The sequence below is a fragment of the Tachypleus tridentatus genome, chromosome 4, assembly GCF_004210375.1.
Source record: "Tachypleus tridentatus isolate NWPU-2018 chromosome 4, ASM421037v1, whole genome shotgun sequence".
Taxonomy (NCBI): Eukaryota; Metazoa; Arthropoda; class Merostomata; order Xiphosura; family Limulidae; genus Tachypleus; species Tachypleus tridentatus.
In genome coordinates, this window is record NC_134828.1 from 16,403,376 (window position 1) to 16,422,957 (window position 19,582).

The following is a 19,582-nucleotide window of genomic DNA, read 5'->3' on the forward strand; positions in this document are numbered from 1 at the left end:
GAAATAACTTATTTGCATATATTTCTATCTCGAAAATTTCGGTTAAGCACTTTCAATACAAGAAAACTTAGCCTAAAATCTGAAACTTTTCTTTCAGACAAAAATATCATATCCTGTTTATGTAGGTGAACATTTTTCAGCAGGTTCCAATAATACTACACTGCAGTAAATTAATGCGTTCCTATGTTGGCCTGGCATGGCCAGTAGGTTAAGACACTTAACTCGTCATCATAGGGTCGCGGGTTCGAATCCCCGTCGCGCTAAACATGCTCGCCTTTTCAGCTGTGGGGACGTTATAATGTGACGGTCAATCCAACTATTCGTTGGTAAAACAGTAGCCCAAGAGTTGGCGGTGGGTGGTGATGACTAGCTGCTTTCCCTCTAGTCTTACAATACTAAATTAGGGACGGCTAGCACAGATAGCCCTCGTGTAGCTTTGAAATTCAAGAACAACAGGAACTTCTTTATTATAAACAGTTGTACCTAGAACGTAATATAAATGTTACAATAAACTAAGTGATTACTAATTTTTCTATCTTTATTCTACTTTTCTGTTGTCTACCAATCAGTTTATATCCTAATTTTCGTACCAATCTACTGCTCTTTCCAGGAGGGTCGTGAAAAGGACAAAATATGGTAGAACAATAAAGGTTCGATTCTGGTTTTTCTTGTTAAAAAGGCAGTTTTTACAAACAATGACAATGATTGATATCTAATTGCCTCAAATTTAATATAACTCCAATATTTTAACTATTTTCCTATTAAGGCATTTATATTACATCTTTGTCATGGCATTAATTGTTACGTCATTAAAAGTGGTCGCCCTCAGTAAACCAACTAATAGAATGTTTAAGATTTTGCAAATTGTTAGTATGTGAAATATTCATTCAATCTTTTGTTTCAAAGTATTTGTCGTAATAAAATATCTCGACAAAAGGAAAGCGTTAAAATGAAAAGACGTTAAAAAAAGGAAAATTTTCACAAACATGCATAGTCCGTAGTCCACAGAGGTTTTTGTGTAAAATACCATAATTTAAAACACGTTTTAAAAGTTATATATTTACAAACAGTTTAGTAGTCTCAAACATACCAATACTTTACAGAGCGAATGTATAAAAATGAACATCATTTTGTTTCGAACAGTAGAAACCCACTATGTCAGAGGAGTGGGATAACAGTATGATAACAAACTAGTGACACACTGTGAGCGAATTAGAAACTAATAACGTTGAAAAAATTAGAAAATCTAATGACTTCATTACAATACAATACATACAGAAATATTCAAAATGAAATACACTCATCGATCAACAGTGAGAATGGGGATAAAAAAACAAGATGAGGACAGTGTTCCCAGGTTACCTATCATGGCCATTGGAAACAAGATGAGGACAGTGTTCCCAGGTTACCTATCATGGCCATTGGAAACAAGATGAGGACAGTGTTCCCAGGTTACCTATCATGGCCATTGGAAACAAGATGAGAACAGTGTTCCCAGGTTACCTATCATGGCCATTGGAAACAACATGAGGACAGTGTTACCAGGATACCTATCATGGCCATTGGAAACAACATGAGGACAGTGTTACCAGGATACCTATCATGGCCATGGGAAACAACATGAGGACAGTGTTACCAGGATACCTATCATGGCCATTGGAAACAAGATGAGGACAGTGTTCCCAGGTTACCTATCATGGGCATTGGAAACAACATGAGGACAGTGTTCCCAGGTTACCTATCATGGCCATTGGAAACAACATGAGGACAGTGTTACCAGGATACCTATCATGGCCATTGGAAACAACATGAGGACAGTGTTACCATGTTACCTATCATGGCCATTGGAAACAACATGAGGACAGTGTTACCAGGTTAATTATTATGGCCATTAGAAACAACATGAGGACAGTGTTACCATGTTACCTATCATGGCCATTGGAACAACATGAGGACAGTGTTACCATGCTACCTATCATGGCCATTGGAAACAACATGAGGACAGTGTTACCATGCTACCTATCATGGCCATTGGAAACAACATGAGGACAGTGTTACCAGGTTACCTATTATGGCCATTGGAAACAACATGAGGACAGTGTTACCATGTTACCTATCATGGCCATTGGAAACAACATGAGGACAGTGTTACCAGGATACCTATCATGGCCATTGGAAACAACATGAGGACAGTGTTCCTAGGTTACCTATCATGGCCATTGGAAACAACATGAGGACAGTATTCCCAGGTTACCTATCATGGCCATTGGAAACAACATGAGGACAGTGTTACCATGTTACCTATCATGGCCATTGGAAACAACATGAGGACAGTGTTACCAGGTTACCTATTATGGCCATTGGAAACAACATGAGGACAGTGTTACCATGTTACCTATCATGGCCATTGGAAACAACATGAGGACAGTGTTACCATGTTACCTATCATGGCCATTGGAAACAACATGAGGACAGTGTTCCCAGGTTACCTATTATGGCCATTGGAAACAACAGGAGGATAGTGTTACCATGTTACCTATCATGGCCATTGGAAACAACATGAGGACAGTGTTACCAGGTTACCTATCATGGCCATAGGAAACAACATGAGGACAGTGTTCCTAGGTTACATATCATGGCCATTGGAAACAACATGAGGACAGTGTTACCAGGTTACCTATTATGGCCATTGGAAACAACATGAGGACAGTGTTACCATGTTACCTATCATGGCCATTGGAAACAACATGAGGACAGTGTTACCAGGATACCTATCATGGCCATTGGAAACAACATGAGGACAGTGTTCCTAGGTTACCTATCATGGCCATTGGAAACAACATGAGGACAGTATTCCCAGGTTACCTATCATGGCCATTGGAAACAACATGAGGACAATGTTACCATGTTACCTATCATGGCCATTGGAAACAACATGAGGACAGTGTTACCAGGTTACCTATTATGGCCATTGGAAACAACATGAGGACAGTGTTACCATGTTACCTATCATGGCCATTGGAAACAACATGAGGACAGTGTTACCATGTTACCTATCATGGCCATTGGAAACAACATGAGGACAGTGTTCCCAGGTTACCTATTATGGCCATTGGAAACAACAGGAGGATAGTGTTACCATGTTACCTATCATGGCCATTGGAAACAACATGAGGACAGTGTTCCTAGGTTACATATCATGGCCATTGGAAACAGTATGAGAAGATTGACGAGTTACTTTTCTTTGACCATTCAGAAAAAACTGAGGGACGACAGTGAATATTTCAATCCCACTATTCGTAGGTAAAAGAGTAGCCCAAGAGTTGGTGGTGGGTGGTAATCACTAGCTGCCTTCTCTCTAGTCTTATACTGCTAAATTAGGGATGGCTAGCGCAGGTATCTTTTGTGTAATTTTGCGCAAAATTCAAAAAACAAAACATGGTTTCTAAATCCCACATTGATGGCTAGAGTAATTTGATCGCAATATTATATATATATATTTGTATATTATACCTATGAGTGGATCCCAGCTTTCAGGCAAAGAGAAATGCGTTCTGAGCCATTGGAATTACAGTAACAAGGTGGGTTACGCTGAAGTGGGCAAACCTTCTCCATAACCTGCAGAAGTTTAAAAGGCAGCCCCAAGGTCGAAATGGCGGGATGGTGTATTTTTTACCCAACACGAGAAAACTGCCAGATCGTGAAAATAATGAGATGAAAGTATTGGAAGAGATTCACATATTAGCTTATATAGTATTTTCCATCAGACAATTCAACTGGACCACTAAGAACATAGAAATGTGTTGAATCTGATGAGATGTGGCTCGAAGAAGATTACTCACTACCAAAAAGTAGCTCAGAACAAGCGATATGGATCAATTTTCTTACCCATCTCGACAAAGTAACTGGGGATAAATTCGTGGATCTGAAGGGTCTCATTAAATTAAAAAAATCTTTGTCTACTCTAAAGACATTAATTTAGGCAGCTTAACACTCTGAAGACCTCAATGGGCATGATAAACAAAGGGATCCTATTAGTCATAGATATGAGAAATAGCTGTCAGATTTATCTCCTTCTCTGGCTGCCAGTATTTTAAATAAGAAGTACCTGTCTGGGTACAAACAAATGTAGAACATGAAAGCATTCTGTGCACATCCAGTAAAAACTAACCAGTGACTTTTGAGGGCACTAGCAAATAAAAATAAAAGTTAAGGAAAATGATGTGACACATGGTACATGATACTGAGGATTCAAATGGATGTTGAAACAGAACATATAATGCTGCATTAATATCCAAGTTAGGTAACTGGAATGGCCATTTAGGATGAAGGACTCAAAACAACTTAACAAGAACAGAGAGTGCTGCTGACTCAAAGACTTTCATACCTAGTATTTAAGGTAGTCAATAAAGCTGCCATCTATCAAGTGATTGTGAAACTTGCGAAACTCTTGTCAAAGAGCCAGGTCATAAAATAAGTTATGGTTGTCACTTCTAGATGAAGAGGATTCAACCTCCATTGCCAATATTTGTGCAGTTTCCATTGATAAATGTTCATCTTGGGATTTTGTAAAGATTGAAACAGATACATGGCAACCTTAAAGTTAAACCTTGATGCTGTGCGAAGGACTGCATAACCTCAATGTAGGAAGTTTGAGCTTCAGGATAACTGAGTGTATGATTTCAGATCATGGCTCCTGCAACAGAGATGGCTGAAGAGGAAATGGAAGAGATTGGCATACCTGAAGGTATCACAGAAGTGGAAACCAGGTTTGACCCAGTCAGTCTGGTGAAATCAATATAACTCGGCAATAAGTTTAAGGAATCATAGATAGTACTCTGGGTAACACACAGATCAATAGTGGTTTAACGGATGCATAGTGGTTTAACCTTATCCGGCCCTAACTGAATGCATCTATTACCAATGTCCCAGGGTGAGATACCAGAGACCAAAATGCTAGCAGTTGAGTGTTCCAATGAGAGACAAATGCACTGATCAACCATATACTGAACTGAGAGCAAATTCAATGGAAAACTCGCGATGTCAGAAGAATCTAATTAGATCAAGGCAGTTGATCTACCACTAAATTCATCACCCTGGAACATGAAAAGCTAGTAGAGCAATATAATTGGGATGAGCCTAATAAATAAATTTAACGCTAAAAACAAAAGCCCTGGACTCAGTACTCTCTTGATGGGAAGGGTAAGTTACCCCTATAGAATTGTGGAAGTGAAAAATGATTATTTATCCCATCAATAAGTCCAGACTTTGAGATATCACCTTTTGAACAGCAAGCAGTTCTAAAAAACATTGTGTATGGAAGCCTCATCCGTCATCTATAGGTCCTAACCATTAAGATATACACCCTATACCTGAAGTGAGGCATGTGTGAAAATTGATTCTCTGGAAAAGGTCACGGCAGAGTAACACTTATGATAGTTTTGTTCTGATCTAACCACCATTCGAGTTTTAAAATGTTGATCTGAAATAAGGAAACTGAGGAATTCAGTAAATCACTATTCATGATTCACTGGTCACACAGAGACCACTGAAGATAATTCATGAGCGCTTGTTCCAACAGGGGATTAGAGTGATGCCTACCTCTCCAGAAGAGAAAGAACCATCTGGAACGCCTTTTCCAAAGCGTGAAGCTATATGGCAGTTGGCTGAGCCCGACTGGGTATTTGTTGAAAACTACACCAAATGGTTGTTTGTTATTAAGTATGAAAATACATAAAGAGCTATCTGTGCTCTGCCCACCACTGATATCGAGACCTGGTTTCCAGCACTACAAGTCTGCAAACACACCACTGAGCCACGAGAGGCAACTCAGATAGACGATATATTGTGGTAGAGTGTGAAGAGATTTCTTGGTTCTTATAATAAAGCCTGCTGTGGTTGCTACTGAAAGTAGAATCTGGGTGTGACGTTCTGCCACCTGATGAGATAGTGCCAGCAGTAATCAGTTATTCACGTAATGGAGTGTGCACAGGCCTATAGAACGAAGATGACGAGAAAGAGGTCGTATAATTCGGAAGAACACATGTGGTGCGAATGCTAGTCCGAAGGACAAACCCATGAAATCTGACCCTTGTGCACCAATACACACGTTCCAATATATCCACGATCACCCACAAGTGCAGCTTCAGAGCTCCCTGAATCAACTCCATTGTACTGAACACACGTTCCAATATATCCATGATTATCCACAAGTGCAGCTTCAGAGCTCCCTGAAGCAACTCCACTCCACTGAACACACGTTCCAATATATTCATGATCACTCACAAGTGCAGCTTCAGAGCTCAATAAAGCAACAACACTGCACTGAACACACGTTCCAATATATCCATGATTATCCACAAGTGCAGCTTCAGAGCTCCCTGAAGCAACTCCACTCCACTGAACACACGTTCCAATATATTCATGATCACTCACAAGTGCAGCTTCAGAGCTCAATAAAGCAACAACACTGCACTGAACACACGTTCCAATCTATCAAGGCTCAGATTGGCAAACGAAGGAACGCCTATCATCTGTATTACGAGGCTTAGATTGGCAAAGAAAGGGACTCCTATCATCTGTATTACAAGGCTTAGATTGGCAAAGGAAGGAACTTCTATCAGCTGTATTACGAGGCTTAGATTGGCAAAGGAAGGAACTCCTATCATCTGTATTACAAGGCTTAGATTGGCAAAGGAAGGAACTCCTATCATCTGTATTACGAGGCTTAGATTGGCAAAGGAAGGAACTCCTATCATCTGTATTACGAGGCTTATATAGCAAAGGTAGGAACTCCTATCAACTGTATTACGAGGCTTAGATTAGCAAAGGAAGAAACTCCTATCATCTGTATTACGAGGCTAAAGATTGGCAAAGGAAGGAACTCCTATCAGCTGTATTACGAGGCTCAGATTGGCAAAGGAAGGAACTCCTATCAGCTGTATTACGAGGCTTAGATTGTCAAAGGAAGGAACTCCTATCAGCTGTATTACGAGGCTTAGATTGGCAAAGGAAGGAACTCCTATCAGCTGTAATACGAGTAGAGATAAGTGTGTTTTTGAATTAACAGTAACAAAATTAATGAAACTTTAGTTTTTATTATCTTAATTTTTGACGACGATAATGTCGGTATAGGTTTAAAGAAAAGGGCGCCATTCAGGGGCGCAGGGCAGCTTCTTCTCTCTGTTATGTACCACATGCACATTTTTAAAAAAATTATAAACGTATCTAAAAATGTGTAGTTTCTGTAGCCACATTCATTTCACAGTGTTTCCAGCTCTTCACTTTTCACGAAGCTGTTACGTAAGATGTAATAACTAAGAGGCAGTCTACAAGAAACTGAACTGTTGTTAAAACTCACTCCTGTGAATAGAATTACCTCTCAAGTTATTAAAAAGTAGATTTTCTTATCTTGTTAGTTTTAATTAATAACATTCTTGTCACGTTTTGATTTTAATGAATTAGTTTCACACTTAGACTTGAGGAACAAACCGTGTGTGTGTTTCTTATAACAAAGCCACATAGGGTTATCTGCTCAGCCCACCGCGGGGAATCAAACCCCTGAGTGTGGTGTTGTAAATCCGGAGACATACCGCTGTACTACCGGGGACAGGAACAAACTGTAATTTTTGTTACATATCTTGTAAATATTATATAATATTATATAATATAAATATTATATGTTCCTCTACCAATCATTGATTGTTCTTCTGGAAGACAAAGCCATCAATAAAAAAACAGTTACCTCCATTTACACTGAAGGAAAACTGGCCGTTTAGTCACTCGGAGTGAGGCCCGGCATGGCCAGTTGGTTAAGGCATTCGACTTGTAATCGGAAGGTCACGGTTTTGAACCCCTCTCACACCAAATATGCTCACCCTTTCAGTCGTAGGAGCATTATAATGTGACGATCAATCGCATTATTTGTTGGTAAAAGAGTAGTCCAAGAGTTGGCGGTGAGTGGTGATGACTAGCTGCCTTCCCTCTAGTCTTACACTGCTAAATTAGGGACGGCTAGCGCAGATAGCCCTCGTGTAGCTTTGCGCGAAATTCAAAATAAATCAAACCAAATCAATCTCCGGGCGAAATAAATAGCATTGTACGAGCATCAGATAATAATTATATTTTGTACTCCTGTGAAAAAAAAAAAAATGTAATGGACGATTTTATTGCTTTAAGGTAGATCAACAGCAGGATAAAAAATGTAAATGAATTTGACTAAGTTAAACACTTTCCAAGAAGAATGAACACACGAGGAACTTCCTCCAAGTGGCGTTATCTTTGTTTGTAAGCCTGTTTTTCTACAAAGTACGTTCAAGTCACTAAAGCACTTAATACACATATGCCGATACGATAACAGCATCACCTTCTTTGTTTCTTAAACGTGCCTCCCAACCACGTGTCAGTCGTTATGAAGTTATTTTGAAACTTGATATTAACTATTAGAAAGATAACAGGTTTATTTAAACACCGAATCGTGTTTGTAAGTTCACTCCATTGTTCGCACGTCAAACAAATCTAACATGTGGTTCGTATTTTACTGGAACAATATTCATGATTTTGATCATACGAGAATGCTTTATTATAGCAAAGTTAAAGATTTATGGATAACATTGTACTAGGAACAAGAAATGTCTTGGTTTAGAATTTTTAAAGCTTGGCTACATTAGGATCGTCTGCCCTAAATTTGAGCTGAAAAAAAACTCGATATCAAATCTTCTGTTAGTATTGTATAATGGACGAATAAGATTTCACTGTCACTCTTATAAAAACCTAGTGTCTCAAGAAACGAAGCGTGATTTTTGCGGCATTCGAATGTGAGCCACAAACCTTGGATTCAAACTCGGGAGCAACAACAGAAGTGAGTTTGTTTGTTGTTGTTTTCAGTCATCACCGCCCACCACCAACTCTTGGGCTACTCTTTTACCGACGACTAGTGGGATTGGCCGTTACATTATAACTCTCCCATGGCTGAAAGGGCGAGCATGTTTGGTGAGACAGGTATTCGTACCTGTAACCTTCAGATTACAAGTCAAGCACCCTAACCACCTGACCATGCCGGACCTGGAATAGAGAGAAATAGTAAATACATCTGTTGAGGTAATACTCTGAAATATATTTTAAAAAATTAACATAAATACTCTAACATTATTAAATAGGAAGCCAGTAGTAATCCGTTCATGACAGTCACTAAGCCTAAAACAATAAATATAGTAATCCGTTCATGACAGTCACTAAGCCTAAAACAATAAATATAGTAATCCGTTCATGACAGTCACTAAGCCTAAAACAATAAATATAGTTATCCGTTCATGAGAGTCACTAAGCCTAAAACAATAAATATAGTAATCCGTTCATGACAGTCACTAAGCCTAAAACAATAAATATAGTAATCCGTTCATAACAGTCACTAAGCCTAAAACAATAAATACTTTTCAGTATTTTTATTTGTACCACTAGGCCTGATGAAACCCTAATGAAGACTGAAATCGATTAATTTTGTACATTATCACCTATCAAACTTTATTGTCAAAGTAGAAAACCAATATTTCAGTAATATTCCCATCGGTCTTCCTATTGATAAAATTTTGAAAAAAATTCATAAAGAATTTCGAAGTTCTTTAATAATTTGAGTAATTTGTTACTCTGCGTTAGTAAGCGCAGTAATGTTACTCGCAATAATTTCCACTGCTTCGCATCAAATGAATCATGTATTATTTTTCTTCAAAGTAAATTTATGTATTTTGACCAGCCCATCACAGAGATGGGAGGGTAACCTCAGCAAGTGAATGGTATACTTGTATTTATACAGAGTATAATTTTTATAAATTACAAACCTTAGTTGTTGTTGTTGTATTAAGCACAAAGCTACACAATGGGCTATCTATGCTCTGCCCACCACGGGTATCGAAACCCGGTTTTTAGCTGAGCCACTGGGGGGGGGAACAAACCTTAGTAAGAAAATACTAGCCCCCCGCTAGTACAGCGGTGTGCCTACGGACTTACAACGCTAAAATCAGCGGTTCGATTCCTTCGGTGGGCTCATTAAATATCTCCATGTGGCTTTGCAATAAGAGAACGCGCAAGAAAGACTACAAAATAGTTTTATTTTGTTAACACCAGTTGTGCTTCCAAATGTAAAAACGATATTATTCTATCAAATTATAAACGTTTTCCAGACACAATCTTACAGATTCATCCACAAGAGGTCAGTGTATGTTTGTTTCTAATTATGTGTAAAGTAAAGGTCTATCTCTGCTGTGCTTACTACCGGTGATGAAATGTAGTTAGGGCGTTCGACTCGTAATCCGAGGGTCTCGGGTTCGAATCCCGGTCGCATCAAACATGCTCACCCTTTCAGCCGTGGGGTGTTATGATATGACGGTCAATCCCACTATTCGTTGGTAAAAGAGTAGCCCAAGAGTTGGCGGTGGGTGGTGATGACTAGCTGCCTTCCCTCTAGTCTTACACTGCTAAATTAGGGACGGGTAGCGCAGATAGCCCTCGAGTAACTTTGTGCGAAATTCAAAACAAACGAAATGCAGTTTTCAGTGTTGTAAAGTCCCCAGACATACCGCTGTACCACAAGAGTAGCATATGAAGAGTCTAATTCTGTGTCACTAAAATGAAATTATAACATTTGGATTTATGCACCAGCATTACTAATTAAACATTTAAAATTTTCAATATAACGACATCTAACGTCATAAATCTTCAGAATTACAGCTGTGTAACTAGGTGGCTCATTAAAACGAACTTTTTAATGGCAACTATTTCAGATAACTGATGTTACAGTGTTTACCACTTATTACACACTATAACATGTGTTCATCATAACACGATTTTGTGGATAGAGGTCGTCTACTGCTCATAATCAGTATTTACCTTCTGTTATTTTAACATTATATTATATGTATGCATACAGTTAATACTAGGTTTATAACTGTTTCATGTACAGTACAAAATTATCTTTGTGGGTTAATAACCTTCGAACCGGCATGGTCCGGTGGTTAAGGCGTTCGACTCGAATAATCTTTTTAAAATATTGCTTTGTAGAATTAAAAACTTAAAACTTATATACTATTAAAATATGGATTATTAGCTAATAGTATATACTATTAAAATATGGATTATTAGCTAATAGTATATACTATTAAAATATGGATTATTAGCTAATAGTATATGCTATTAAAATATGGATTATTAGCTAATAGTATATGCTATTAAAATATGGATTATTAGCTAATAGTATATGCTATTAAAATATGGATTATTAGCTAATAGTATATGTCATTAAAATATGGATTATTAGCTAATAGTATATGCTATTAAAATATGGATTATTAACTAATAGTATATGCCATTAAAATATGGATTATTAGCTAATAGTATATGCTATTAAAATATGGATTATTAACTAATAGTATATGCCATTAAAATATGGATTATTAGCTAATAGTATATGCTATTAAAATATGGATTATTAGCTAATAGTATATACTATTAAAATATGGATTAAAATTGATATAACATAAATAAAAAGTAGTTTAATATAATTTTGAAAGTAAGTCACAAACGTTCTGTCATGCGCAGGAAAAAAATACTCTGGTGGATAGGGTTAATTTTATTTCTTCGAAAGAAGGCCAGAGATTGCCTGTAGGGTCATATATTTTAACCATTACCACTACTATAGTGGAGTGTTGTCTGTCAGTAAGTCAGTAGATACTAAAATGACGACATGTAAAGGACGCTAAACGTCACTCTTGGTACTGTCGTGACGTCAGTACAACGTGTGGTTGCTAGGAGTCACGAAAAGAATTACACATTCTGGAGGCTGGAACACAGAATGACATTAAATTCAAAGCAAGAAATACCAGTATTTGTTACTGCTAACTTTCGTTATATTTAATTTTGAAACCCTGCGCAATAACACATAGTTTATTACTTACTATTTTCTTAAAAGATAAATAATAAAAGTTATAAAGTTGGTTTGACACATCACATATGTCCATAAAGAAACTTTCTTTGTATTACATTCCATATTGTCACATTTTCATAAAAAGTTTAGATATTATTGTAAGTTTTAAATCTAAAGTTTTGTTATACTATCAAAAAATAATTGCTGGAAATTCTACAGTTTTAATAGTTGCATATGTCGAATATAGATGTCACTCCTACTTCTAACTTCACACTCACGAGTTGTTTTTTGTCAGAAGACGCGATAGGGAAGTAAAAGGGAAAGTAGGGAAGTTATATTACGTTCACGCTTTCAAAACGATTTTCTGATACAGCAGTTTGAAGAAGATGGTTACTGTTCGCTGAGTAATGTTTATCTTACTGATTTAACGTTACATTAATTAACTATGTTTGTTGTACTATTTAGCTTATTAAATATACTTGCCTTTTATTTTGGTTTATTGTTCTAATTTTCTCATGAGGATTATTTATGAGGATTCTCATGAGGTATTAAGGCCAAAATATCTCTAACAGCCTATTTAATAAGCTATACTGATGACTAGGTTAGTTTTCAGTGACACACTTGTTCTGATAGAAAGTTAATAATAATAATAATAGTAGTAGTAGCAATAATAGTAATAATAATAATGATCATAATAGTAGTAATAATAGTAATAATAATAATAGTAATAGTAATAATAATAATAATGATAGTAATAATAATAATAATAATAATAATAATAATAGTAATTTCTGCTGATTTTCTTTCAATATTCTGTCCTTCTTTGTTGGTCGCTTTTTGTGACCATCTTCCTGATTTATTCTCCTGTTTTTTTGCAGTTTATAAAATTTTCAACCTTGCCTCAAGCACAAAGATGAATCTGGATTTAATTTTAACAAAATATTCCCATTCCTGACACCAGTGATGGTTTATATAGTTGGCTGTTTTTTTATTTGTTTGGCTAAAATAAAAGTAGAAAATCCAGTCCTCTTAAGGTATAATAAAAATGCTTTATTTCTTTGACTCCAAATTCCACAATTAGTGTCACCAACATTTGCCAACAGACCTAATTTCACAAATAAATTATGTTTAATAGAAATCCCGCCCACTTATTAATGTAGTATCTTTATTTCTTTATCGAAACAATCTTAAGTTTCACAGTTGTGAGCTAACTGACAATGAGAAACAACAGTCATACACTATGTAACATTATGTTCCTGGGCAGAAAATGTTATTTCCCGGTTTTTTATGCCTAAAGTAAATGGAAAAGACCTATTTTTTCAAACTTTGCTTTTGTGACCTGGGTAATGAAATTTTCAAATCTACCCATTTTTCAGAACATTCCAGGTAGATTCAGTGCTGAGTAGCTGATAGAGAATTTTCTCGAACTTACAATAATTTTCCAGAACTTTCTCGAATGTTGTAGAACTTATAAGAATTTTCAAGAACCTTTTAAAATTTTCTAGAACTCTCCATAGTAATATATATACAGAGACCCATCACTCACCACTTCAGTTTAGTTCTAGCTGCCTAAGTGAACACATAGACCTATCTGATTTTATCAGAAATGGCATCAAGAAGCTGCAAGCATTCTCCAGACGCATTCTGCTATGTATGTGGCCAATTTATCAAGACAAGAGCGAAAAAGTACTCTGTGACAGCATCTGCTAAAATGTGTGAAGCCTACAAGGCATATTTCGGCATGCCTGTCGGGGATCAAGACAAACCCCGAGCACCTCATTTTACCTGCGAGCATTGCAAAAAAAAAAAAACAACACTTGAAAGGTAAGACTGACATATTTTGCTTGCTTGAAGAGTAAGATTTTATATTATATAAATTTTAGACCTTTTAAATTTTAAATATCTTTTTTTTTCTAATTTCCAATGGTATAAAAAATATCACATATAGAATATTTAACATGAACCTCTTAAACATTAGTTGTGGATGAAATAAATTTATTCTTCATAATAACAATTTTATTTTGCTCTTTTGCAGGATAGTACAGAGGGGAAAAGAGAGCCATGAAGTTCGCTATTCCAAGAATTTGGTGTGAACCCACTGACAACTCAAACAATTGCTACTTCTGTATGATGGACCCTTCTAAACGTCGGGCTAGCAAGAATGCATCTGCTATCATGTATTCGGACCTTCCATCATCTATCGCCCCAGTGCCACATTGCTCTGAGCTACCTGTACCCACTCTGCCAGAGAGAAAGCAGCCATCCTCAAAAGACAGCAGCAAATCAGAAGAGGAGGTAGATGTTGAAGATCTAGATTACAATTTAATAGATGCAGTTGGTAAGAGAAACCCATACTACCCCAACCAAAGAAACCTCAATGACTTGATCAGAGAGCTTGGTCTAACAAAGTCGAAAGCTTTTGACATCTAGGCTCAAGGAGTGGGATTTGTTAGATGGAAGTGTGCAAGTCGCAAGTCAGAGGAAGTGTTACCGAGATTTTTGAAACTCCTTTACTCGTCAAGATAAGTTCTGCTTCTGCCACAATGTATCCGGTCCGTGTGAGGCAATTGGAATTGCCTGTAACCCGAACGAGTGGTGCCTCTTCATTGATAGCTCATTCAGAAGCTGTGCTACTCCATAACGGGAATAAGTATCCGTCTCTTCTCATGGCTCATTCGGTGCACCTTAAAGAGGAATACAACAGCATCAAGACTTTGCTAGTAGCCTTGAAGCATGTTGAGTATGGCTAGGAGGTTATTGGAAACTTAAAAATGGTGGCATTCCTGATGGGTCTCCAAGGAGGCTTTACCAAGTTTTCCTGTTGTCTTTGCCTTTGAGACAGCAGAGACACCGCAAGCGCACTACAACAGGAAGCACTGGCCACGATAGACCGAGTTCTCTGTGGGGAGGCACAGTGTCACGTGTGAGCCACTAGTGGACCTCCAGAAGGTGCTCCCACCATTGCACATAAAATTGGGTCTTATGACACAATTGTCACAGCTCTTGATAAGGAATCTGCAGTGTACCTTCTATTAACATTTTACTTAAATTAATAGTGAGTAAGCCATCGATAGTATAAAGGCATAAGTTCCCATCGATAGCTGAGGGCATTAGAATTCTCACAAAGGCAGTACCAGAATCCAAGATCCGTGGAGCGATGAATGGTACTTGTAAACATGTGATCTCGGGACTCAGCTCAATTCAGAGGATTCAGGCTACTCTTAGCAATTTTGCTTACTAATCATGCCTTTTAAGAAAGATCTCTACTACAGTATGACTCCTCCATCTTCTAGTACAATTTTGGCTGCTATGTTTGATTGCAGGGAAACTCCTGCTTTGAAATAAGTTCTCAAACAACATACTTAGGTATCTTGCTTTTAGTGATTCCAACCTGTTCTAAAGATTAATGAGACAGCAGAATTTTCAGAGGTTTTACCACTCACCTTCAGGATGACCAGGTATGCTATCATCATGGTAACTGAGATTCATGGGCATTCTTTTTCGCATTGTAAGGATAAAACCAGAAGAACAGTTTTCCTCAACAGCTCTCAGACTTTTTGGCTGCATCCAAGGCCCTTGATCTTGAGACCAGAACGAAGGCGTGACTATAGCTCTTTACATCAGAAAAAAAAAGGTTTACATTAATAGAAATAATGAAAATTATTTTAGCAGTAATCTCCTCTTTCTCATCTCTATGACAAATTCTTTGTCGTCTGGGAAAGAATCTCTTCATGTTAAAAATAATGTCAAAACTTAGTTTTTTCTATAAGCACTTAATATGCACTTACCTTGTGCATTAACATTAATAATGACATTATAACGTTTAATATTATATTTGAAACTATGGTATTTCCAGGTAACTTCTTCCCTTCGAGACTTCTTCCCTAAGCTGCTTGAGGTAAAGGTCAAAGCTGGTGTTTTCGTTGGACTACAAATAAAGACGATTCTGGAGTGCACAGAATTCTCCAAGAAGCTCAGTAAGAAGGAAAAAATGCTTGGGGCAGCTTTGTCGCAGTGGTTTGGGGCTCCTTGGGCAATCACAAGGCCGAAAATTATGTGGAACTGCTTTGAGACTTTGGTGAAGAAATACGGCAAAATGGGCTACAGGATGTCCCTGAAAGTCCATATTCTTAACGCTCATCTTGATAAATTCAAGGAGAACATGGAAGCATACAGAGAGGAGCAAGGCGAGAGCTTCCATCAAGATATACTGGACTTTGAACACCACTACCAAGGAGCGTATAACGAAAACATGATGGGAGACTATATTTGTGGACTGATACGTGAAAGTGATTTACATTACAGTAACAAATCTCGAAAAACTTCTAAACATTTTCCTATAACTTTAGTATAAATACATGTAAATCATGATTCGTATGTTGTTTTATTCAGACCTTATGTAAATGAAAATGAGCCAATTTGTCCGTTTTTACATAGAAAATAGGTTAATTTCTAAATTTCACTATCCAGGTCACAAAAGCAAAGTTTGAAGGGAATAATGACCATTTTCTGTACTTTTACAACATAAGCAGTTAAGAAATAACACATACTATCCAGGAACAAAATTTGTGTTACATAGTGTTATTCGTTAAGTAACTAAAAGCTAATTAACACTCTCTAATCTGTTCCTCTTTCATGGATGTTTCTTAAATCTTGGAAAACGTTGTAGTCATAAAGGTGGCGCTCATCCAGTTACATTAAACTTCTTTCGGCATAAACAACAAAACACATTTAGAGAAATGTCTAGATTAGAAAAAAAAACAGCTATAAAAAATCAACAATATTGTTTTATTGTGTATGAAATGCAATCATTTCTTAATTATAAAGTAATATACACAGAGTACTTCAGTAAAATATTTTACAGGTAAATGATTTCCAGTCTAGTAGTATCAACGATAGTCCACTGTAAATAAAACTTAAGTTTGAAAAAATACATTTAATAAAAATGTTTAGGTAGAGTTAATATGTTATACATAACTGGAATGCTCAAAGAACATTGTTAATGACTTGATAACATATGGTTTAGGAATGGTAGTCTTCGGGCATTAAGCCTTATCATGGAGCATTTTAAATTACCGAATCCAATAATAACTTTATGAAATCCAGGGTTTAAGACTTAATAAGAAACATCGACAAGTTTGGCAGCATTTTAAGATGCTTTGCTTGTCTTATTTGTCTCCAAGAAAATTTGTGTTTAAACAAGGGTTATTTTTCCTGTTTCGAAGCTTTTTATTTCTCCAACATAGTATGAGCATCATGTAATGTTTATAGTGCTATCTGAAATTACTTTTAATATGCCTAAATAGTTTCCCTACGTGAAAGATCCAAAATTTCGTTTCTTACGCAGAAAGTTAAAGCACGACTTGTTAGAAAAATTATAGCTGTGTTCCACTTATTTGTACGTAAAGCAAGTGCTCTCGCTTATCTAAGTTATATTTGTAAAGTTTCGCATCGATTTCAGAGCTTATATTTTAGTAAGTTTTTAAGTCTGAACAGTTACCATAGTAGACTTCCTTACTCAGAAAACGGTGATAATTGACTCTAACGTTTCTTTTACTTAACTGAAAGCATGGGCTCGTATTTAATATTTATTATCACTGCACATGGCACTATTTTATATAACATAGCTAGTGCTATTTGTAAACAGTTGGTGTTAAGGTAGTGGTTGTATAGGTTGTTGATAATTGGCTAATAGTGCTGAGTGCATCATCTATTTTTCATGCATTATTTGTGTTGCCTTATTTTAGCAAACACTGCACAGCAGGCTGTCGAAGGACATAAATATGTGTCACGTAGATGTGGAAAGTAAACATTACATTAATCTGTGTTTTATTACCGTAGAAGAAGCATTATCCCATTCTGATGAGATTGTTTTGTTTCTGCTCGTTTTTTGTTACATTTTACTGTGACATTGATGGAAGCTGGTTATTAAGTCTGTAATGATACAATCTTTGCCTTTGTTGTAGTTGCATACCAGTACACGTGTTTCTACTTTGCTGTACGTTTGTTATTTATTTTGAATAAGTTCAATCAGCTTGTCCTAACTTATCTTTATATTTTTTTATTTATATATTTCACTATTATACGTGTTTCACAAAAGCAGGTAGCGTTACTAACATATTTGAACCACTGCTGAAAAAAGTTTTTATCACATTTAATATATCGTGAATGGTTAAAAACAAGTCATTGCAGCAGTAAACTGTTGAAAATATGTAACATTCAACTGAACACATACAGAACTACGCAGGGGCGTAGATTTTTTACACCCGATGGAGAGGGGGATGACTTTTGCAACCACTTATGTGGACTGTTCAATTTGTAAATTGGTAATCTCTGACTACGTGAACCTGAAAGCTGTAAACATGCAGTCACAGAGTAATTTTGTTGCCACGATACTTGCATATATACTTAGGCCTACTGACTGATACTTACGAACTATCGCTTAGATCGAAAAGCTTAGAAGCACGCCTATATTAAAGATGTACATTTCGGCTTCTGAAAAAGCCTACATCTAGGCCTAATTATGTAATTCGATTGGTAAGAACACGAGAATCACAAGAACAAACACACAATTTGTAGGCTTGTGATGCAATAAAACAATTCAACAGACCAAACTGTAGGGGAGGGATGATTGTATGCACCATACCGAGCACCTAAAATGAAGGGGGGTGTATACCCTCCATCCCCCCAGGATCTACGCCCCTGGACCTATGTAACTTGATGTTTATTCTTATAAATGGACACAAAAACTTAACAAACGAGACTAGTAAAAACTGTTAATTGAAAAAATGGGAATATTGTTTGTCAAGAAACTAGATGAACAAGTTGCATTAAATTGCAAAAATTATATTTTCAAGCCTAAAACTAGCCTACAAAAAGTAAACAAACAAAGCTGGAAATGGTGTCTACATTATTTTCTTAAGACACAAGTCTCTATTTTGACTTCACTAAAACTGAAAAGTGCTGTAGACATGAATTCACAGTAAGGATTTGTAGCATTTCTTCCAGCATTGTTTGTTTACTTTGTTTATAGTCCCTAGTTCTAGGGTTACAAATACAGTCTCTGCATTTCCTTTCAATTAATTTCTGTAATTTTTAGATGACCCCTATTCTCAATTTTTATTGAGTTAACGGGTTTACCTGTATTGTATTTAACTTTATTACACTTGCTTGGAAAGACGCATGGTTATCAGCAGATGGGTTGTTTTACTGAGGTTCTAAAAGCAGATGGTATTGTTAAATAGTGCTGTTAGAACATGTGTTGTTCCTATAAACAAATAATTCATTAGGACAAATATTTTATTGTTAGTGGGCGTGTGTGCTTTCTTATAGCAAAGCCACATCTGGCTATCTGTTGAGTCTTGTTTGTTTGTTTGTTTTTGAATTTCGCACAAAGCTACTCGAGAGCTATCTGTGCTAGCCGTCCCTAATTTAGCAGTGTAAGACTAGAGGGAATGCAGCTAGTCATCACCACCCACCGCCAACTCTTGGGCTACTCTTTTACCAACGAATAGTGGGATTGACCGTCACATTATAACGCCCCCACGGCTGAAAGGGCGAGCATGTTTGGCGCGACGGGGATGCGAACCCGCGACCCTCAGATTACGAGTCGCACGTTTTAACGCGCTTGGCCATGCCAGGCCTCGTCTGTTGGGTCCACCGAGA